At 39.6% G+C, this 24,401-nt stretch overlaps 1 protein-coding gene and 1 long non-coding RNA gene across 2 annotated transcripts in view; both read left to right on the top strand.

Annotated features, from left to right (window-relative positions):
- DSCAM (DS cell adhesion molecule) overlaps positions 1 to 24,401 on the top strand; it is a 696,179-nt gene that overhangs the window by 240,498 nt on the left and 431,280 nt on the right. The gene's annotated exons all lie outside the window — the stretch shown is intronic.
- Positions 2,548 to 24,401, top strand: part of LOC143648079 (uncharacterized) — a 66,718-nt gene continuing 44,864 nt past the window's right edge. The window contains exon 1 of the long non-coding RNA XR_013158349.1: positions 2,548 to 2,772. This is a non-coding gene — a long non-coding RNA (uncharacterized LOC143648079). The remainder of the gene's footprint in view (positions 2,773 to 24,401) is intronic.

The raw sequence follows: 24,401 nt of genomic DNA, 5'->3' as shown, positions 1-24,401 counted from the left end.
GGAAAACGAAATTAGGATTTGGGGGGGGAGGTGACTGTCAGCCAAACTTGTCCATGTTCTTGTAAGAATTCCTGGAAACTAGCAGTAAATCAAGCCACAAAATCAGGTCTTGGCAGAGACACAATGCCTTGGCACCTTGCTCACCTCTCTTAGTGATTTGAAGGCAGTTAAGATGGCCCTAAAAAACTGCTACTTGCTGGGCCTGAAGCAAGTGAGTACACGAAAGCTGCAAAAGCAAGGAGGTGTGTGTTTGCTGTCTCGAAGTGTCTGAAGGGTCCCCTTCAGCATCGTGATTCTGATGAAGCTGGAAAAAACAAAAAGAAGTTTTAGGTCCATATAAGGGAAAAAGCACTGAAGACCAATCTTTTTTCCAAAATGAAGTGGGCTGCCTTGGGGTAGGGGGGTACGGATGGTGTAGATGATGAGTCCCCATCACTGTAAGGCTTTGAGCAGAGGTTTGAAAACTTGTCACATGTTGCCATGGAGGGGATTTAGACTTTCCCTGGGGAGACCGGCTTCTGGTCCCTTCCAGCCCTCCTACCCTGGACCGTGTGGTCAGTGATGGACTGTTGTGCGGGAGCTACTGACAGGACTGTGGGCTGTCTGTGCAAATCAAAGTCCCAGGGATGGGAAGTGGCGTCAGCAAGAGCTCTTTGGTCTAGACAGGGGTGAGTGCCATTTGTTTCAAGTTCCAGGAGGAGTAGATTTATGCAGGCCAAATATGGCCTTATTTCGGAAAGGATAAAAGCAGAGAGAGCTTCTGATCTCCTGCTCCTCTCTAATTATCCATGGACAATGCATTTAGAATCGCAGATGGCCCTGGGCATATGTCCGTGGGAGGCTGGCATTTCTTTTTGAGCAACAGCTCCATTTATATTACACTCCTTGTGAACACCTCTGCATATTTCACAGTCTTCTTTTTTGAGATTTTTGCAGTATGATTCTGTCACCCAAAACACCAAGGATATGCTCCTCTTTTATTTTTATGCTTTTAAAAAACAAACAGAACTTGGAATTTGACAATCCGGATGAAAATATTTTTTTCACTAAATATGTTTATAATCAAACACGTTGTCAGAACAGGGGTCATCATTCCCTGCTTAAACATCTCAAGAGCTAACTGGAATGCCCCTGAAGGAAACTTACTTCTCCCTCTATAGAGGAAATAAGTGAGCACATCATTTTATTTTTAATCAGACACAGCATCTAATGTTGGTCTGTATCAATTTAAGTAGGTTATTTAACCCCGACTTGGTGCCTTGGTTTATTCATCATTGGAGGAGGCTTTTCTCATGCAGTTCTATATTAAATCATAATTACATCAATTGCTCAAACATGGACTTTTTTTTTGGTGGGGGGCAGGTGCATTGTCCTAGAATCGAACCTGAGTCTCCTGTTTGGCAAGCAAGAATTCTACCACTGAACTACTCTTGCACCACCCAAAGATGGACTTTTTGAGAATATTGACTTTGGGGTCTGCAGGGTGAGAAAGAGTGATTCATGTGAAGAGCTAGGACAGAAGCATTACAGGTAGAGGGGAAGGCAAGGGGAAAGACCCTGAGGTAGAACAGTACTTGTGTTTCAGGCAGTGAAAAAAAGGGCAGCATTCCCAAAGCCGAGTATGTGGTGGGAAGTTGATGTGGAAAGGCAGATTGAGGCCAGATTATGGAAAAACTGTACCTTATTGAAGGGAATTTGGATTTTATTCTAGGTGCAATGAGACATCATTGATGTATTTTAAGCAGGGAGAAGACTAATCTTTATCTAAGTGTTTAAAAGAGGGTTCTGGGTGCTGGATAGTGAGTGAATTGGTGAAGAGTTGGGGATGAGAGCTAGACATCCAGATAACTCATTGTGGCAGCTGGAACAAACCAAGAGAGAAATGAGCAGATGTGGGTACACTCTGAATGTAGGATTGACACTACTGGCTTAAGTTTAATGTCATGGGTGAGAAAAACAAGGGAATCAAAGATGAGTGTTTTCTTCTTGTGTGGACAGAATTTGCAGATGAAGGATCCTGGAGATGCATTGCCTTTGTGTGGATAGGGTGGTATAGAGTGAGGGTGTCATGGGCTAAGAGTTCAGATTTGGAAATATTACATATCAGTGACTATCAAATATTTCTACCTTACTCTTACCCTGCTCTCTCTTTGGTTTCCCATAGTACTCATCACTTTTTAACATAACTATCTCTTAAATTTTATTTTGGTTAATGTTATTTCTTCACCAATACACCTGGAACAGCTGTAGTGCCTCATAGGGATTCCGAGAACCCATATGGAGATGTCAAGGAAGCAAATGGATATGTCATTGTGTAGTTCAGAGGAGAGAATTGGGAGATAGAATGTGGGAGAAATCTAATCCACATGTCAATGGTACTTAAAATCGTGGGAATTGATGATGTCTCAGGAGAGAGTATATGGATTGTCCAGGAAGAAGCCCCAAGAATCTCCATTCCTGGCTCAGAAGGGTGGGATGACATGAGAAAGGAGAACCAGCAGAAGCCATTGTGACAGGAGAGATATATACAGAAGGTGTTGCCATGGAAGCAAGGAGAGAGAGCAATACAAGAGAAGGAGGTGTTCACCACCTGAGTTCTGTTTTCTAGTTAAGGATGAGATGAGGCCAGCAATCGCCAGGAGCAGCCTTAGGGAGAGAAGGCAAATGCTGGTTTTCAGGGAATGTGGAAGTGTAATGCAGTGGTTTGTGCCAACCTTGAGGGGGATTTTACCTTACAGTACCAGCCTCAAAAGAGCAGAGGTTTTCCCTGAGGTGGGTGAACAGTGCTGATCTGTGATCTGGAAGCAGGATGGAAGTGGGAACTGAGGATCGTACTTTCTCTCTACCTGGTTGTGAGGAAAGTGAAGGAGCAGCCTCTGCTGCAAGGGATGGGGACAGGATTCAGTCTACAAGGGGTATGCCAGCTTCAGGGAAAACCTGGAGGAAGTGGGAATGGCTGGAGCCCAATCTGTTGACCACAGAGGGGAGTTTCATAGAACACAGTGGGAGAATGAGAAGAGGAACTGGTGATTGAGCAGATTCAGCAGGTATTCAGTGCAACGTTGGAGTGAGCTGTGGATATCCAAGTGATATCCAAGGGGGCTTACATTTCTGACAATAATTGAGATGAGCAGGGGAACATCAGGCAATAGTAATAGTTGTTATTTGATGCTCAGCTATGTTGTGCCCTACCAAATGTGGCTTATATAATCTAGGCATTTGACGTTTCTGAAAAGTACCTTTAACAGTTCCCAGGTAACACCTTGATTGTAAACCATCATCAAACAAATGTACAATAATGAGCTTCTGAATTAACGCCATCATTTTGGTATCCGAAGGAAGTATATTACTATGCTCATCTGTTGAGTTGGATGATATGAAGTTATGTTTTGTGTGTCAAAATGAGCTAATATTAGCCATTTCATTTGGTTCAACCTTATATTTTCTATAGCAGAAAATATGTTGAAGAGGAAATAGTAGCAACAAGTATAATGATACAATGAAGGAAAACTTTTAAATATGTTGAAAATATTTTAAACTATGTGAAAAAATAAATAGGTTTAATAGGCCTCTTTATATGCAGCAAGTTTTTGATCAAATGACCTTCCAGAAATGAATGGGAAAATGGAGGCTGTCCTGCCTCCCACATTTATCTTATGACACCTAACTGCGCTCAGGTGTTGCAAAGTGGAACGTCCCACCTGTGGTTCTCAGCCTTGGCTGCACATCTGTCATCTGGGAACTTTAAGGAATCCTGATTCTCAGGTATCAAACTAAGCAATTAAATCAGAACATCTGTAAGTGGAACCTAGGAACCGCTATATTCCAACATTCACAGGAGATGTCCATGTTCCATCAAGCTTGAGGACAGCTGCTCTAGCCCAGTGCTTCCTAAACTCTAAGGCACATGGGGATCACCTGAAGATCTTGATCAGCTTCTGATCCAGCAGAGCTAGGGAGGGGCCTGAGATTCTGCATTTTAACAAGATCCCCAGACAGTGCCAGTGCTGTTTGTTCAGGGGCCACATTTTGAGTAGAAGGTTCTAAACGAGTGATTCCAAAACTTCATGTCCCTCTGGAATCATCTGGAGATCTTTAAATAATCCTGATGTCTGGCACCCATACCTAGATGTTCTGATATATTTGGTCTTGGATGAGACTGGCACTTCAAGAATTTTTAAAAGCTCCACAGATGATTCCAGTGTGCAGTAAAGATTAGGAGCCACTGTTAAGTCGAAATCAAGGACTACTCTAGGCCAGTGGTTCTCAACCATGCATCAAAATACTTGGAGACCTATTAAACTAGATTGCTGGCCCCACTCAGACGGTTCTGATTCCATATGGATGAGGTGGAGTCTAAGAGTCTGCTTTTCTGACCAGTTCTCAGGTGACGCTGCTGCTCCCGTGGGAATTACAGAGGAGAACCATGTCCTGGTCTCTGACAGAGACATCTGAGCTATGGTTGCAGGTGCTAGGGCGGGGAACTCACATTTCTTGCATACATCCTTGCTAAATGAATTCACAGGAAGGACTTCTAGGAGGAAGGAATTGTGTTTTAAGCCCCATCTGCTCCCTACCGCCTTTTTGTATCTTTCTGGATTATTCTTCTGACCTGCCTACTGTATTAGTTTTCTGTGGCTGCTGTAACAAATTACCACAAACTTGGTGACTCAAAGCAAAAAGTTATGATCTTACAGTTGTGGAAGTCAGAGTCAGAAATGGGTTTCTCTGTGCTAAAATCAGGGAGTGGGCAGGGCTATGTTCCCTTCTGGAGGCTTTATGGGAAATTCATGTCCTAGACCATTCCAGCTTCTAGAAGCCACCTGCATCCCTTAGCTTGTGGCTGCCTTCCATCTTCAAGGCCAACAATGGTGGGTCATCCTTCTCATACTGTCACTCTGATACCCACTCTTCTGGCTCCCACTCACTCTTGTAAAGCCCCTTGGGAATGAGCCCACCTGGGTATTTTAAGGTTAGCTAATCCTCTTCTTAATTCCCCTTTGCCATGTAGCCAAACATATTCGCAGGTTTGGAGATTAGGGTGTGGGTGTCTTTGAGGGCCTTTATTCTGACTGCCATGACTGCAGAATGCTTGGGTGTGAGCATAGCTCCACAGCGTCAGAACTGGGAAGCCTGGGGCAAGTTATTCAACTTCTCAGAACTGCTTACACCCAGGCAGAAAAAAAAGTACCCACCCTTAGTGTCAATAGAAGATTAAATTGGTGGCTATTCAACAATATATTACGTGCAAGATCCTGGCACGTGGGCTCTAGTGTATCTTTATTATTACTACTATAATTGTCATCATTGTGATTTCTATTGAGGTAAATTAATATCATCATTCACTTCTGTATGTGCCTGCCTTTGAGTGTATTGTGTGTTTATGTATGTAAGTGTATCAATATTTTAAATATCTCTGCCACCTAGTTCCCCTATTCATAGACAAATACCATTACCAATGTATTTGGTATTCTTTCAGAGATATCTGTTACATGTACAAGTCATGTAAACAAATTATTTATTTGTATAAATGGTAGAATGGTATTCACACTTTTCTGAATTATGCCCTAATTAATGTAAGTTCCTTCAGAGATTCTCTAGTCTTTCAAACAGCTGCATGGTATCTAGTTCATGAATTTATGTCAATTTTCTTTACCAGACCTTATTGATAAACTTTTAGTGTCATTTATTTATTCTGCTATTATGAACAAGGCTGAAACTAATATTCTTATAAATTACTTAGATTGCACATATGCCTTCATATCTTCTATATTCATTTCTAGAGTTTATTTTCATCAAGGAGTATGGCTATTTTAAAATGTTATATACATTGCCAAGTTTGTCTCTATAGATCTTTTATATCCCCACCAGTACTGTGATGCTTCCCTTCATCCTTGGCTAACTCACATCATCAAATGTTTTATCTTTGCCGCTTAGATTGGTGAAAAATTGTATCTCAAATTTTTGATTATCATCACTCTTAGTGTGATGAATTAAGCAGCTTTTCATATATTGCTTATTAATTGTATTTCCTTTCAGTTAACCATTAATTAGGTAGGTCCTTCACCCATTTTTCATTTGAGTTTGTGGTATTCTCCTTAATGATTAATTTACAGGATTTTATCAGAGGTTAAGAAAATACCTCTTTTCTATGACACAAAAATTTTCCCACTTTAATTTTGATTTTTGCCTTGTAGACATATTTTCTTTTTGTACAGTTGACTTTATAAACTGTTTATGGCATAAGGGTTTTTAGAATCATACTTAGAAAGGTCTTCTCTGTCTTAGATTACAAAAAACAAAATCCTTCCATACTTTCCTCTAATACTTTCATTTTATTTCTATTGTCAAAATCTCTAGAATTTGTTTTGATTTGATGAGTTAGATAGGAATGCAATTTCATTTTTTTTCCAGAAATTCCAGTTGTCTCAACATCATTTTCTGAATAATTGGTTTTCTTTTTACTAACTTCCAACACAACATTTATCACATGATAAAAATTTACATTTATTTGGTCTCTTTCTTGTCTCTCCTTTCTGTTCCATTGTTCTGTTTATCTACAGGCTTTATATGTTTAAATATTTGGGAGCTCTATTTCTGTCTTATTTACTTTTATTTGGCATAATTTTTCAACTGTTTTTGCACATGCACTTTAACATCAGATTATCTAGGCAGAAAGAAAATCATCTGGTATGTCATCAGTGTAGTGTGAAATGTACAGATTAGTTTAGGAAGTATCCTCCTCAGGATATTATTTTCTCATCTTTCAAGATATGTGTGCCATTCAACTTATTCACATCTCCTTTGGTGTCCTCAGAAGCATCTCAACATGTTTTTCTTACTGTTCTTATACATTTCTTATGTTTATTCTATTTGTTGTTATTGTGACTATATCTTGGTTTCAAAAGTGTGATTGGTTCCACATCAAGTTTAAAAGTCAATAAAAGAAGGAGAAAAGGGGTATGGGATGTTTTGGGTTGTTTGTGTGTTTGTTTATTTGAGTAATGAAAATGTTCCAAAATTGATTGTGGTGAGACTGAACAACTGTGTGATAATACTGGGAACTTTTGATTGTACACTTTAGATGGTGTGCCAGTTTGAAAGTATTATGTACCCCAAAAAAGCCATTGTTTAATCCTGCTCCAGTCTTGTGGGGCAGCCATTTGTTTTAATCTTGATTCAATATTGAAGGTTGGAAATTTTTAATTAAATTATCTCCATGGAGATATGACATACCCAGTTGTGGGTGTGACCTTTTGATTGGAGGGAGATGTGACTCCACCCAATTCAGGTGGTTCTTGACTAGTTTACTGGAATCCTTTAAAAGAGGAGACATTTTGGAGAGCACCAGAAATGTCAGAAGCCTCAGAGCCAGCAGCAAAAGAGTGGACCTGAACTTCAGAGCAGAGCTGACATAGATGCTGGCACTTTAAGAACAGAGACACGGATGCTTGGAGATACCTGGAGCCCAGCAAGCATTGCCATGAGATGTTAAGCAAGCCAGAACCTGGAGAGAGCAAAGAAAGCCAAGAGATGAAAACCAGTCCTAGGGAAGCAAAGTGAGGACCCCCCATACGAACAGAAACTGAAAGCAGTGGAGCCCAGGAGTAAGGGACCAGCAAATGCCAGCCATGTAAGTACCCAACTGACAAAGTTATTCCTTACCCCATTGGCCTTCCTTGAATTAAGATATCTTGCCCTGGATGCCTCAGTTTAGACATTTTTATAGGCTTAAAACTGTTAATTTGTAACTTATTAATTTTGCTTTTTAAAAGCAGTTCCAGTTCTAATACATCACATTCCAGCAGCTTGCAAGTTAGAACAGATGGATTTTGTGATATTTGAGTAAATCTCAATAAAAGTCCTGGAAAAAAAAATAGTGTGCTTGGTTGTATAGAAATAGGCAATCTATTTTTACCTTTTCTTTTTACTCAGTCACTTCACTGAATTATCCTTATCATTCATAATAGTTTTTCAGGTGATTATCATAGATTTTTCAGTTCAGTTACTTTGTGTACAAATAATAGTTTAGCTTTTTTTTACTATTTATATTTCTAATTTCTTTCTTATCATGTAGTATGTAATAGAGCTTAATTTCATCACTACCCACGATTATGTCTCCATTCTCATATCTAATTCTGTATTTTTATTTGGTTATTATTTTCTTGGTTACTTTAGCCAATGGCTTATGTTTTGTTAGTTATTATAACTTTTGATTATTTAATAGCTTTAACATTAGTCTGTTTTCTAATGCATTGATTCTTGCATTTTTTACTGGTTACCTCCTTTGCTTTACTTGTATTATTTTATTTTTTTTTCTAATTTTTAAAATTAGAGGCATAATTCATTTATTTTCATTCTTTCTTGTTATTAATCTAAGTACACAATACCATAAGATTTCTTCTAAGTATTGCTTTAGTCATATCACACACGTTCTCTTGTGAAGTCTACTCATAACATTGTTTTCTAGATATTCTGCAGTCTCTGTTGTCACATCCTTTGTGGCTCAAGAGTGAATTCCATGTGGAAAATTTAGTAATCAATTTGTGGTTTTGTTGTATTGGGTTCATCAAATGTTCTATTCTGCACCATTTCTACTTAACAAAAATTTTTGTCTTTGTGGCTTACTTTGTCTTCAAGATTGGTGATTTTTTCCTTGCATACTGGAAAGGAAGATAGGTTCTCTCTTTTTCAATTTATGGAATTAGGGAAATTACAGACAGGTCTAACTTATTGATGATATTATTTAAATCTTCATTTTCCTTACTTTTTATGTGTCCTTGATCAGTTATGGGCTGAGAGAGGAGAATCAAATTCCCCCCCACTAATATATTTCCACTCATTTTTGCTTTATTTCCTATAGGTTTTGCTTTATGAAAGTTTACCACAATATTTCCCTTCCATGTAAATATTCATTCCCCTCATGTCTTCATTGCAGATTGTACCCTTTGTCATGACAAAGGGCCATTCTTTGTCTCCTTAATTATCTTGGCCATAATTTAGTCCTTGTCTAATATTTCAGAACATGGCCATTACTTTCTCTATGCTTGTATTTGCCTGATATACTTTCCTACCTCCTCAATACTCAACACTTTGAAGCTCATAGGATTATGCTTATGTGCACGTTGTTTTTCCTCTGTTTCTCTCCAGCAGACAGAGGTTAGCAGCTCCTAGAATGCCTTTCTAGGTATGTCTGTTCTCTGCAATTTCCTGTAGAGGTGGGTGTAGTTATTTTCCAACTCTGACCCTCCTGCTATTTCATGGTACCAGACAAGCTCTGGGGAAGCTCCCTCCAGCAGCTTACCATCACATCACCAAAGTTTGGGATTAGCTAAACCATTGTTAGCTCTTCGTCTCAGGATGGACTCCCTACTTTGAGAAAGGTGCATTGTTGACTGCCTGAAATGCTGCAGATACCCTTTTGTGGTCATTTCCCAATTCCTATTTGATTGGCTCTGCTTTTGGGTGGTGATTTGAGTTTATGGAAATTTTTCTCTGTTTTCAAAGATGAATTGTATGCTGTAAGACTTTTGAGGAGTACCTACCATTTGAAAACTCCTCCCTATGTAAGAAGTTCACATTTCCATCCTTCCTCATATTTCCAGGAGAGTGCTTTTCTGTCCTATATAGTGGCTTTTAAAGTCATTGTACTGCCTTTTCTCAGCCAGACATTTTGAAGGTGGAAAAATGGGTTAGTTGAAAATTGAGTGCTTCACATGATCTTGACAGAAAACTTCTACATATAGAGTTTAATGTAACCCTTTTGACAATCCTTTAAAATGGGCATTGTTCTGCTCATTTTACAGATGAACAAAAGAAATTCAGGAAGATTCTATAACGTGACAAAAGTCACAGTTCTAATACATGGCAGAACTGAGTACCGATTCCCTTTGCCATTTCATTCCAGCACTTTTCTAACTGGTACCAGAATCTGAAAACAAGAAAGGACAAGTTCTCCAAGCCTGTGGAGAGCTTTGAAATGTGAAATAGATGAAGGAAAAAAAACACACAACGAAAATAGCTCCTATTTATCAAGAGCAGACTTTGCCATGGTGACAGAATGTCTAATTGACTCATATATACCTTTCTATTTCAGTATGTAATTCCACTTATCAATGTGCCATCCCCTGTGTCCCAACTAGACAGGGATTGGGGCTGGTCCCACTTGCAGCCCTGCTACAGAGGGTAATGGCTCTCATTCATTATGAATGGTTCCAGCAAGGACTGGCCCTTCCCCCTCTCTAATCGAAGGACCCAAGCATTCATTATTATTTCAGTCTTGTTAATGAATAATAAGTTCTTCTCCTCTGCTGTTCAGCTAGGATAATGTTACAGGAGGTCAGGGATTATTTTCTCTGTAGACAATCTCAGTTTTTCAAGCATATGAAATGACTTAATAAACGTTTCTTAATTGAACATCATGTGTTCTTGAAGAAAGGAATTGTGCTTTTGATGTTCCACTTTTGTTTCTCTCAGCATTATCAAGAGCAAATGTGTATTGGCATTAGCACTAACCAAGACCCAGGTGGAAGGTAAAGTTCTCATCTTAAGTTGCTGAATCAAGAGATGACTGATAAAATGTTGGGGTTGATTGAGGCTTTCTGAGATATTTTTGAAAATGCAAAGGAAAACATACATTTTGTTGTTGCAGGCATTTTGTGCATTGAGGACATAAAGTCATTTGCCAGTCGTAGAAATCCTCCAGGATTGCAGCTGTCAGCTTGTCAGCCTGACCTTTTCTAATGTCACGTGTCATGGAATTTTATGTCACACTGGGACAATGTGACAGAACAGTGAAATGTTTTCTCAGTAGGTGTCCCTCCCTACCCTTATCTTCTCAAGTCAGTGTCCATTATGAAAGAGAAAAGGGAGTTTATTTATCACTTATCAATCCTATGACCTCAAAACACTCATGGAAAGTTTATGTTAATCTTTATTTTATACAGTTATAAACATGAATGTGCATGAGATATTTCTTATGTGCATATATAAACGTGTATTCTCTCTCAGTCTCTCTCTCTCACACACACACACACACACTTTACACACACATTTCTTAAAGTCAGGAAACCAGAGAGGCAACCATGTTCCTATCAAGCATCAGAAAACAAAAGACTGGAAATATCGAACTTACTTTAAATGCCATTCTGAATTTAATATGGAATTATCTAATCATATCTAAGTGAACAACTGGGACATAAACTCCTCATTTTAACCTCAGCCAGAAAGTTGCAGGTTTTCCCCTTTTTCCAGTACAGGATATAACATTTGGCATAAATCCTGGATCAAACCTCCTTGTAGCTATATTACTGAGTCTCAGCCTTGACTGAAAATTATTGGCATCATGCATGTAAAAAAAAAAAATGGCCCTGACATTTCCAGATTTTTCTTTTCTGCTGGTAGAGAAATCTCACATGTACTGATGTACTGTATAACTTGGTAGCATCCCAGTGCTTATTAGAGAGTAAATGCCTGCCTTATATAAATGAAATATAAAATTTGCCCCTATACAAATAGCCAGCTAAGATATTTCATACTTTCCATAATATTAATAGATTATTAGTCTAACTACGGAAACTCATTTTTGCTTACCGAAATGTTTGTAAAAGCAAGCAAGGACTGCGTGTGCTATCATTTAATTTCTTGACTTCATTAAATTTCATATACTTTTTCATATCTATATGTACACATCTCCCAAAGCAACTTGGATAAGGTATTGGTCAGAAATCTGTTGTGAATATTCGATTCTTATTTCAAACGTGAGCTGATGCAGCCACAGGCATTCCCCCCCCTTATCTCTTTTTTCTTGGTATATACATTTATTGCTGTGTATCTACATCTTTCGCTAAGTTTTTTGTTTGTTTGTTTTGTTCTTTTTTTGTGTATTTAATTGCCTCAATTTTGTTCACAGTAAGCAACAAATAAATTTTAATTTTGAAATTCGCCTCATGGAGGCACCTCTCAGCATTTCAGAGTCTCAGGGAGGTAATTTATTGATAACGTTCAGCAGTAATAGTGACTATTGAGGGACCACTCTATCATTTCCGGTATCCACAGTGAAGAAGTAATTCCTTGTGAAATATTACATTTGTATTAACAACCCAAATTGTTTGTGGTGTGCACATGTCTTGTAGCTACCATGAAATTCTTACTGCAGTAATTGGATTTATTTGTACGCTCGCATGCAGTCTAGCACGTGTTCTTCTGGAAACAGTGGTGGCTAAATTACTTCCATTATTGTGCTTTACCATTCTGAAGTCTGATGCCATCAAGAAAGCAATTTTAATTTAATTGATTCTGACAACTATATATCCCTGGTGCAGACTTAATATGCTAGGAACCCACACACATGCACACACGATCCTTATGTGTACACCGTATGATATGGAGCCAAGAGATACCCAATTAGCCCATGTATTTGATGTGAAAATTCCCCCACCACTCCAACCTGCCACCTTTCATATACGGTTAAAGCAGCTCCTTATGAAGATTTACGTTTCTTTCAAAGAGAAGGGATGTCTGAGCCAGCTGAATCAATCCGTCCTGGGGAGCTGGACTATAATAGTAAGTACTTTCCTTTCATTAAAACTCCATCTGCTTTCTTTTGCAAACCCTGGAGCCTGGCCTTCTCTCACATCCTGGGCCTCTGGAGTTTGAACGTTTAACCTCAGCCATTCAACGGAAGACCCGCATTTCAACTGGCAGTCCTTAGATGAGGAGGCTGAGTGCCCAGAGATGCCTTTCCACATAAAGCCAAAATCTTCAGCCCTCCTGCCCCCCAACTCCTGTGTGCAGTGTGACAAATGCCTAAGTCTCTTTACCACCTGCCCTTGAAGGGCTAGGCACATAGGTTTCCTCATCTCTCCCTCTCTGTCCTGGAGTGGCCCAGCTCGGCCAACTGGCAGAACACCTATCAACAGACGGGATCTTGAATAGGAGGGAAGGTGACCCACAAGAGTTTCACAAATTTGAAAAAAAAAGAATTCCTAAGGCATAAAAGCAAAATATATATTTGCATTAGGAGAATTATAAACTCATTGCCAAAACTTTTTCCTTTGAATTCCTTGGCAGCCTCCTAAATACTTCCTTTCAGAGCTGAAATTGTGTCCACAATTGAAAAGCAGCAATGACAACACAATGTGCCTTCAGTAAATCCTCAAAATACTTGACAAAAATCCTGTATCATCTAGATTGTGAGCTCTGATGGCTTAGATAAAACTTAGTACACATGAAAAACAAAACCTCAAAAGTTGGGCAAATGAATTTCATATCCAAATTAAAATGTAGACTAAAATATGGTCAGCTAGTCAAATGTTTGGAAGTCGCTGTGGAGCCTCATAGGCTTCACTGTTCTTATAGGAGGGGCAATATTTTGGGAACTTACCTGTGGATCTAAGGATATTGAGGTAGGCAGCATATGCTTCCCCCAAAGATGCCCAAACCTGTGAATCTTAAGCCAAGAGCTTATGATTGTTCTTATTGTTTTTCATGGCCACAGAAGGTACATTTATTGGTAAATATCATTTTTCTGTGTGTGTTCATAAAATCGAAGTACTGAATATCATCAAGCAGTATGAATGAATCATTGAGATTCTGGCCAGAAATTAAAGGCAGACAGTGATGCATCAAAGACACCATTGGGGTCCATTTTCACGTGCTAATCTGGATCTAGAAAATTAAAAAAGAATTGAACAGTAATCACCAAATCAAGTCTGGCTTGTTTTGTTGCCTTTCCCAGAATTCAAATCAAGCAGGAATCCTCACACAGATTATTTTATGTTATGTTGTTTCACTTTATCTATAAAACTGCTATAGTTCCATGGTAAAAGTATCTATAAAAAGAATAATCAGAGTGACCCATTAACTATTTCCTATGATGCCTTCTAGAATTTTTTCAGTAAATATCATGCATTTATATTTATATCCATGTGAATATGTTCAGAAATACTCAGAAAATTTCATTGGCTTGTTAGTCTGTATATCTAAAGTCAGAAGTTGCCCAACAGAAGTAAACAAAAGCAATCAAATTCAAGATACTTTATTTTATTTCTGACTTTGAAGGAGAATCAATTAGTTTAGATGTTGTGGATTTAGCCATTATATTTAAAGCTACTGTGAATTACTGAGTTCATAAAAATAGGCTTAAATCAAAATATATGATTGAGAATACTCCTCTTAGAAAAGGCAGGACTAATCTTTATTAAGACATGTACAAGTTTGTTGTAGCAAAGGAATTTTGATCAATGTCAGGTTGAAAGGAGGTGTGGTAGATTTTAGCTCTGCTAATTACTTTTGCTCAAAATACTTCAGTTTGGGGGAAATTTACAAAAAACTGTCAACAGTAGAATATAATACATAAGCTTATATGTTTTAGTAATAATATATTTTAAAGATCTTATTCAATTACTGTTTAGAATATATTGTTGAAAGAATGTATCATTTTTGTTAAATCACTTATTTTGGCCACACATGAAAATCTTTGGCAGGGAAAACTTTGTTTTGACTCCTAAAAGAATGAATGTAATAACTTGATATTCATTTTCCATTTTTGACCACTGAGTGTTGAGAACCCAGATTAGTACAATGAGTTTACATATTGGCCTTCTAGATACACATATTTCTTATAGGTGGGACAATATTTTTGGATATCAAGATCTTGTGTAAGGCAGAAATGCCCCCTCCCCCTGAAGATACCCATATCCTAAGCCCCAAAACCTGTGACGATGCTTTGTTACAAGATAAAAAGGAATTAAGGTTACAGATGCAATTCAGTGACCTGGAGATCTGGAGATTATCCTAAATTATTTGGGTGGACCCAATCAAATCCCATGACAGAAGATCTACCCCAACTATGTTAGAGGGAGGCAGGATGACAGAAGAAGGGTCAGGGAGATGCAAGGTTATTGGCTTTAAGGTGGAAGAAGGGGCCACACACCAAGGAATGTGGGTGATCCAAGAAGGTGAAAAACGCAAGGAAACATATTTTCCCCTAGAGCATCCAGAAGGAGTCAACCCAGCCAACACTTCGGTTTTCAAGGTGTTTGTTGGGTAAGGCCCAATTTTTGACCTCCTGCACTGTGAGATAATAATTTCATGATGTTTTAAGCCACTAAATTTGTGGTAATTTGTTATAGCAACAACATCAAAAAAAAACTAAGATGAATAAGATTTAGTGCTCTCCCCCTATTTTTTTCATAATTCTCTGTAATGCTTGAAAGCTATATATGCACTTACATATATGTTAGAAGCTGTTGATTTAGACATCTTCAGGAACATATGAGACAGTAATAGGAACATGGCATTGGAGAAATGGCAATGTCTTCTGAGTAAAAGGTGCTCAGCTTTTATTTGAAGTGGTCAAAGTGATGGATCTGGAAGAGATTTCTTCTCTCGTGTGTAAAAACCAGCATTTCTGCCACACTCCACCTTGCCAGGAATACACTTTGTTGTACTTGCACACAGTGGATTGGATGTCAACTTCTTTGCATTGTGCAAGAGCACACTGGAGTGAAGTACAGGTCTTCCAATCACATGCTTTCCTGTTTCATGAAGCTAAAGGTTTTCACTTCAAATCTCTTCATGCAGGAAGGAAACTTTCTGGATGTTACATCCACAGAATGAAAGACAGTTTCATGAGGAGCCTCTGCATTTGCACAGTTGTGAATAATGACATCCAATTGTGGGCTCTCTTGGGATCTGGACCTAATTAGAACAGAAATCCTTTAAAGACGGCTCCAGCTGTGTATCTTCAGAATACCCAACCTAAGCTTGGGAGAAAACTGCTTCTCTTAAATACTTCCCCACAGGATATTCTGTTTAAGTACTTCACCATGGGGTACTCCACATCAATGTAGAATTCTGAGTACATGAATTTTTGGACAACATCATGGTCAGGAGAAGATAACCAGGTCCTGGTGCCAGGTTCTTTTGTGCTTGATCACACAATGCAGCTGCTTTGTTGATAGGACCCTGGCAGCACACCTCTGTGGCCTTCAGACTCTCTGCTTGTTCAACAGGTGTTCACGCAGAATATTGGATTTGCACATGTTCTGGTGACACAGAACTGGCGGCATTCGTCTCAGAGTGAATTCTGATGGACACCCACCTGGAACCCGTTCCAGTTTCATTGCAGTAGCTGTCACAGAGACAGTGGATTTGCGGTCTACTAATTCTTCAGAGGAGAAGGGGAAAGTAATGGAAAAAATGTTTCATATCAACAAAGTACAAAAAAAAAAAAAAAAAAAAAAAACCCCGAAGCACCTGTAAGAACCTGAGAGAAAAGTTAAGCTGTACGAATCATATTTTAGGGTTTTTTTCTGTGGGTGTAGAGCACCTGAAAATGAAACAACTTCCATATTTACAGAGTAAACAAAGTATAGAACAGATTTCCAAGTTCATAAAACTGTTGAAGGAGCTTGGCCGTCACATTTTGTTTTGGTTTATATGTGTAAGAAATACTTAATTATGTTAGGCCACTATTCCAACAACTGTAGGTAAGAAGTCTGAATGATCGAAAATGCTCTCTGGCAAGGCAGATAGTTTTAAGAGTAAAACAATCACCTAGAAATACAACTTTAACTTTTTTTCCTCAAAAATTCCAATATGGTTTGAGATTGTTTGACACAAGCATCACCCTTCTGCTTGCTAAGAGGCTGCATTTCTTGGAATGCCTTGTGTGAGAATTACTTTTTCACACATAATTTGTCTAATTTACCAGAAAAAATTAATGTCAGTTAGCAACAGAACTGTGGTTATTCTTTCAAAGAGGATTATTACTGCTAAAAATAAAAAAATAAAAAAAAGATTACTGCTAAAAATGTGTTGTATTCAGGGTGTTCCGTGAGAAAAGTAATGAGGTATGATATGATGAATATGGTCTTTATTTAGAAAAACAAAGTAAATGAAAGGGATCATAACCATTTGTCTCTGTAAAATCGGAACCAATTTTCTCGGTTGTTCTGGGAAGTCTCATATCTTTTTCTAATTTGGGCAGTTTTCCTAACTATGGGCTGCTTCTCAGCCACTTTGTCCCTCCATGGAGTTGGTTAATGATTTTTTTTTTTGCATGGGCAGGTACCTAGAAGGCCAATGATTTTTAAAGTCATACATTACGTGGAACAGTAATGGTCCCCTGGAAGTAAAGAACACGGATTTTAAAAGTTGTGGAAAATACAATAAATAATTTTATTTTTAACATGGACAGGCACCGGGAAACGAACCTGGGTCTCCAGCATGGCAGGCCAGAATTCTGCCACTGAGCCACTGTCGCACTGCCCGATAAAATATATTTTTAATTGTCCCTGGTCTTTACTTATCCTCAGTCTTTTAAACCAAAAAAAAGGTAAATAGGGCTTTTAGAAGGAAATGGTTATTCTTGATTTTGTGTTGTGACATGGTCCCTGCTTGCTGTGACAGTTGGGCCATTGTGAGGGCAAGGCTTACCTCACGCCCAACCTGAGCTCTGCCCCGTCAGTAGCTCCTCCAGTCTGGGGAAGAAATGATCCTCCCTGGTCATGGTCAGTGACTGCCCATACTGCTCAGAATGGGCTCTCGTCACCACGTGGCGCCACCCCACACGCAGCTCCGGGGGCCCCAAGAGAGCAGTCCCAGTCTGCAGAGCAGGAGACGCCTGGTCTTCAACATCAGCCAGGCTTAGACCTATTTGCCTCTTTTACCATCTCGTCCTGGTTGCATTTAGGTCCAGCATTTTCCTTGGCATTTCCCTAATAGGACTTTGAAAATCATAGGGATTTCTATTTTCAATCTTAGGCATGATTTCCAATAAAAATACTTTGAGATTTCTTAGGGAACATACTGCTATTTTACCTCAGATCCGACCTCAGTCATTCACTTAGTGATGGTCAGTAGAATCCTCTTCTTTGGAGGAAGAGTCACATCCCTGAGTCAAAGAGAATGATTCTTAAATGCTATTCATCTCCTGACGTGGTCAAAGTTGGTGGCTTCTTCCGTTCTGGCCATGGTAAACCGTGGAGTGGGCTCATTTGCTTTTTGTGCCAGTTTCTCTATGTCTTGATAGAATCACTGACTGAGGATGGACTCTTGTCGATGCAATCGATCTATTTTGCAGAGAGGATCCCATGGTTGTGAGTTCAAGGGATTTAGGGGTTGATCATGAAAAGATTTGACCACTAGTTGGCAGGAAGACACAAGCTTTACTTGTGCAGTTATTGGGCAGGTTTTATTTGGGGGTAGGGGTGAGGGGAGTGCTCTCTCACAGGAGACTTTACTGAGGCTGCAGTACAGGGACCACCCAAAAGCGGAGGTGGGGTAAGGAGTGGGTCTTATGTGCCAAGGCAATGCACAGGGTCAGCAAGGCCAGGGGTCTCTGGGCCACCCAGCAAGGAGGGACAGAAGCTTGGAGCCTTATAGCTACAGGTTTTATCTTATCACTGGCTGGCAGATGTTGGGGACAGTTTTGCATGGTATGCAAAGCAGGTCAGCTCTAAATGACTAAAAATTGCTTATTTAGTCTATTTTTAAAGCAATTGAAGGTGTTAGAATTTGAGGTTGGTGCAGCAGACTTTTTTTTAATTGACATTATATATTCACATACCATGTAATCCTCCGAAGTGTACAATCAATGGTTTGCAATACTATCATATAACTGTGAATTTATCATCGCAATTGACTTTTTTCCCTTTGGTACAAGCAGACTTTTTGGGCTAATAGGCCCTGGCCTTCTATGAAGAAGAAACAACATTCAGGGCAAGTAGCAGAAGCCATCTTTGGCTCATTTATATAATGTCCAGTACACTAAGGGGAAGATAAACTGGAAGAGTATTGGGGACCACCAGTGAAGTGCCATGTAGTGTAAAGGTTTCCACTGTCATCATCTGAAATCGGCACCCACTCTTTGACCCAGTATACATAGGACTGCCCCTGGGATCCATGACATGGCATTAACAGGAACTAATGTTGCCTTGACTGACAAAGACATGAGTAGAAAGGCAGGGTTGTTGTTTGAGCACATGTTGACTGCCAACCATCCTTGAATTATTATTTGTGGTGAATCTGAGATCCTTAATGTATACGAACCAGGTGCATCCCTTCTTTGACCAAGAGACCCACACACTGCACCGAGGCCAACCCAACATCAACCGTCATCCCAGAGATGCCCCTTTGAAAAAGCAGAGCAAGGAGGATTCACCTTCCACATTGTCTGCCAAAGGATTCTTGTTCCAGGAATGGGCTCAAGCAGTAAGCTTGATATGATGGAGACTTAAACAACAACTGCTTAGAATCAATCCTAGCTCTGTCTCATCTGAGTTCTTGGCATGTTAGTAGTCTACTAAGTCACTCTGTTTCTTTTTATGATTCATTTGCCCTTGACCTAGAACAAATCATATTGGGCTCCCCCTCTGTTTAAGGCTGAACCAGGATTCCCACCTAGTTCCCCTGGTCCCTACAACCTGCTGCCACCCTGATCTGCTCTCTCAGGCCCAGCCACACTGGCCACTCTCAGCTCCCCAGACTCATCAATCTCTTCCTTGACTCAGGGCCTTCACACACTCCTCTTCTCATCCCTTCCAAACTCTTTTGTGTAACCAACAACTCCGCTCTAAGTCTCAGAGACTGCGCGAACCCATCACTCTTTCCATTTTACTTTACCCTATCCCAATCCTTAGTTATATAATAATTTATGATTTTGTGTTTCCCACATTATATGCTAATCCATGTAGGCAAAAACCAAGACTTTTCTGTTCATTGACAGCCCAGCATGTGCCTGGTGCATTACAAGCTTCTAATAAATGTTTTTCAATGTTTTAATGAACTTACCTGCTGGTGACTCTATCTTGTGCCTCACTCCCCATGGCCACCCATAGAACTCTTCAAACACCATCTCCAGCCACCTATGCTTAGCTTTCCCAACCTTTGACTTTTCCTACTCACCTGAGCCAGGATCATCGAACACACATAGAGGAGGGGCATGTCAAGATGTGCTCTTGGTCAAAGTTAGATATAAGTGATTTCTCAGAAGTATCCATTTTCTAGACCCCAGAATCATGGATGTTCAGACTTAGGATGCATGGTAAGCAGCATGCAGTGCAGCTGCCCTCTATAAGCAGGCAAGTGGACATGCCTTCCTTGTGGCCAAGTAGGGTGCTCTGTGCTCATGCTGTTCTCTCAGCCACCCTTGCACTGGCCTCTGCTTCCCCCATTTGCTTAGTTCTGTCCTACACAGATCACAAAAAGAGTATGCCTTAAAATCTATGTTGAGCAATTTTGCATTCAATAAACACATGAATATTTTTTATATCCTGTTAGCAAGTTGTCACATTTAATGTGAATTAAAGACTTTAAAGGGCTGAAGATCAAATGATTCAAGCAGGTGATAATTACTTTAGCAAAATGTCTTTATTATTTGATGTCAATATCCATTGTTTGCATGCTGTATTTTCAAAAATTGTGTTTTGCTTTGAGGTAGTCTTGGTTCCACTCCTCTGTGTCCTTGGGGTAAGCTAAGGTATCCAGTTTAAACTTTGCTTCTAAAACAAAGGGCATTTTTCTGCAAACTCAAATATAGGCAAGTTGACCTTTCATTAAGCAATGTGTTCATCTCAGCAGATATAACTTTTTGATACAGAAATCCATTTCCTGGACTAATTGGAGGACCTTCCATTGAAAGCAACAAAGTCGATTATCTGCACATTCAATGTGAACTGTAAAACCTAAATTGTTAGAGAAAACGAGAACATGCCTCTATTTTGAAGGAAACCAAACAGTTTTCTTTATATGGTCTTAGTTGCAAAATACTGTAGTTTCTGTGTAGTAAATATTTTTGAAGAAGGTGGAGCAAGGGTTATGATGACTGGCCTCTAGAAAGCAACCCATTGCAATTCTAGATCTCAACTGGATTTTTAGAGGACATTTGGAGGTACTCGACAACAGCAGATTTTATTTATGACCTTGTATTCCAGATGTTTAATTTCATGTTCTCCCATATATACCTCAAAATGAACTCATGGGTAAGAGCAAAAAGACTCTTCTATGAAATTTCTGACTCTATCCAAATACAAAATTAGCTGTCTTTCAATGCTGTGCATGTAATCTGTTAGGCATCCTAGCTAAAATACTCCAAAGGGTTTAACAAATATTTTCATCAAATACTGTTATATACCTATCATAAGAGGTGCTCCTTTTTTTCTTCTTTGTAAGTAATGTGGAAGACCAATAGCAAATCAGATATCAGTGAGAATGACCCCTGAAATGTGGAAAGGATTTGGCATTTGGAAAGGCACAGTTGTCAATTAGGAAAAAACTGTTTAACCTTTATGGCATTTGAAAGAAAAGAGCCAAAATATGCTTGGTCATGGCCCTTGGAAAGCTCAGGTAGTAGGGACAAAGGAAGAGCACAATTCCTGAGCATTTAAGTACAAAGCATGAGGTCTTGGCTGACAAGTGGGAAAAGCACAATAAGTAAGAATGTTGTCTAAGAGGGACCCAAAGGAGACAGGTGGGGGGTGGGGGCACACAAGAAAGACACATGTACAGTGAACAAGTTAAAGGAGGCTTTGCATTATAATAACATCATAACAATGTTTAATTTAAGCATGCTCACCTACATGATGCTGTCTTTAACAATTCTCAAATATTGCTGTGAAATTTGTAAGCTCATTTATTGGGGAGGAAATTGATGTTAAATAAATTGTTCAAAGTCCCATTGGTATTATGGGAAAGAGCAAGGCCCAGGCTTTCTGCCTTGAGGTAGGGCCCTAGCTTTCCATCTAGCTGTTTCTCACACTTGGGAGCCAGTTACTTGGTAAAGTTGAAGGCTGCTGATGGAAAAATCTCATGAAACGATTACACCGGGCAGAGTGCAGTATACTCTATTGTTTCTCTTTTGCTTGGGGACCACTCCAAGTTAAAAGTGGAAATTTAGACATGCACCAGACCAAGAAAGGGAAAATTTCTGTGCACAAAACAAATTTGGAGAGAGGGATTGGAGGTAATGTGGAATTGATGAACTCATTGATGAATCTGTCCATGGGTTGACTCAAGGGAGAATGTGGACTATGTAAGCTTTGATCCATGCACAGGTCAGAAGGAGATACCATAGGGAGTTTTACAAAAAGTAGTGTCACATGCGGAATAGAACACTGGCTACGCTGAGAACATTTTTAAGTGAAATAATGGTTATATCTGTGGTACACCAAGGAGATTTCTGGAAGGTCTTGAGCTATAAGCTCCGGTCCTAGAGAGTAATGAGTTGAACAAAGAAAGGCTGTTATGGAGATGGGAAAATGTTCACTGGACTGAGCATATATATTAAAGATTTATTAAAAGGATTGGCTCATGTGACCATGGAGATTGGCAAGTACAATTTCCATCGGGTAGGCTGCAAGTTGGAAACTTTGATGAAGGTGGCGTTGAACTCCCCAGCAGAAGCCTAGCGGGCTGACACAGAGATAGACATTTTTCTTTCTGAACACTAAAATCCTCAGGTCTCACTTTAAGGCCTGCAACTGATTGGATGAGGAGACCATTCTTATTTATGAAGGCAATCTCCTTTGTTGATTGTAGATCTAATCAGCCATCTATGCAATCAACTGACTAATGATTTAAATCCATCTATGAAATACCACCACAGTAATAATCAGGCCAGTGCTCACTTGACCAAATAACTGGACACGATAACCTGGGCAAGTTGATGTGTGAGATTAGCCTTCACGCCAAGTCACCTCAAGGGGAAGAGAGCCCAGACCAGAGGCCAGCATACAATAAAGGCTCATGGGGTTATCAAGTAGGAGCCACAGAAAATTCTGAGGGAAACCTTGGATTGATACTGGAGATGCATTTGGGGATGGAGGGAGGAAAGTGGGACAGACAGCTAAAGAGAGAGAGAGAAAGAAAGAGAGAGGTTCACGTAGTGTGACGAGGCAGAGAGTACATTCCAGGGTTCTTGTCAAAAACTAACTGTAATATGGAATCTGTTGCTGTCCAGTCAGGAAAGGCACTGAGAATCCCGAACCCTGAATTCTACTCTACTCTTCTCTATTTTGGAGCCAGCCACAATCTTTTGTGCCTCACTATGCTCATCTGTAAAATGAAAAGATCAAGTTCAAATGATTCTTTCAGTTCTTGTGCAGTCTTTGAATACAATATGCTGTAATCTAGGATTTTTTTTTTTAAGTCTAAGTATTAGTTACCCATTGCAGCAATAATGCAGTATGACAAACAGGCCTGGATCGAATGAGATTTTCTTTTTTCTCTTGCTCGGCATTTGCTGGTTGGCTGGGCATGTTCTGACTCCAGCTGTGCTGGGCTGGGCTCGTCTCTAGGTGTCAGATTGGGTTCAGCTCAGCTCCACTTGATTCTTTCACCCTCACACCAGCAGCTGTGTAGGGCGTACTCTTCTTAAGGCAGACCAGCATCAGAAGCAAGCCTAATAAGTGCAAGCACATTGAAAGCCTCTGCTTCTGACAGTCTGCTGACATGACTGTGGCTGTGGCTGAAAATCATGTGATCATGGCAACAAGTCACATGACCAAGCTCAGTTCCTGTCAATAGCCCTGGCAACTACACATCTCCTCCATGAGAGACTGACAAAAGGAAGGAAGAATGGTGGGTTGTTACAAGTTAGTATCCTGACAGCCTCCCAGTTTAAGCTATTGAATCTCTCATGGCCCAGCAGGACAGGTCTAGGGGAAGGGCTCAGGAGCCCCTGAACTTCTTCCTTTCTGGGTCCCAGGACTGTCTGAAGCTAATCAGAACAGTGTCTTTAAGGTTCCAAGCAGTCCAGGCTGATAACATTAATGATAACAGAGTTAATAATAGAAAAAGCTAACATGTTCTCCAGATCTTGTTCCAAAAAGAATTTACATTCATCCACTCACTCGATCTTTATAACAACTTTATGTGTTAGGTCCTATTATATAGGGTGTCACTGATGCTCAGAGAAGTTAAGCTGTTAAGTGTCACACAGTCTGGTCTCAAACCTTGATCTTTTGGACTTCAGAGTCTTTAACATTTGCTATTAGCCCTTTATTACACTGTCTTCTGCTATGTGTCTTCCTGCAGAGCTGTCACTGAGTTGGAGAATGAGTCACAAGTTCAAAAGTTTGGGATCTTGTGTGTTGATCACCCAAGTACCATTGTGTCATGTTCACTAATATTGTTGACATGGAATATACATGTCCCACAACTTATGTGGTGTTGACTTACAGAAGATTTTTCCACCCTAAACCCAAATTGCCTTAGAGTTAAATTTTTCTTAAACAAGACATCTGTCTTATTAACACTCATTCCCCCAGGTTTTCTAACTGTTAAGCTTGGAAACAAGGTGGTGCTTGCTGGAACCCGCATGTCATAGAAAACTTATGTGTGTAACATATATGTGTAACATATCAAAGGCAGGTTCGTGAGAGGAGCCTTCTAGATCA

The sequence above is a fragment of the Tamandua tetradactyla genome, chromosome 10, assembly GCF_023851605.1.
Source record: "Tamandua tetradactyla isolate mTamTet1 chromosome 10, mTamTet1.pri, whole genome shotgun sequence".
Taxonomy (NCBI): domain Eukaryota; kingdom Metazoa; phylum Chordata; class Mammalia; order Pilosa; family Myrmecophagidae; genus Tamandua; species Tamandua tetradactyla.
The sequence above is the reverse complement of the archived record's forward strand: the minus strand, read 5'-3'. Positions and strand labels throughout refer to the sequence as shown.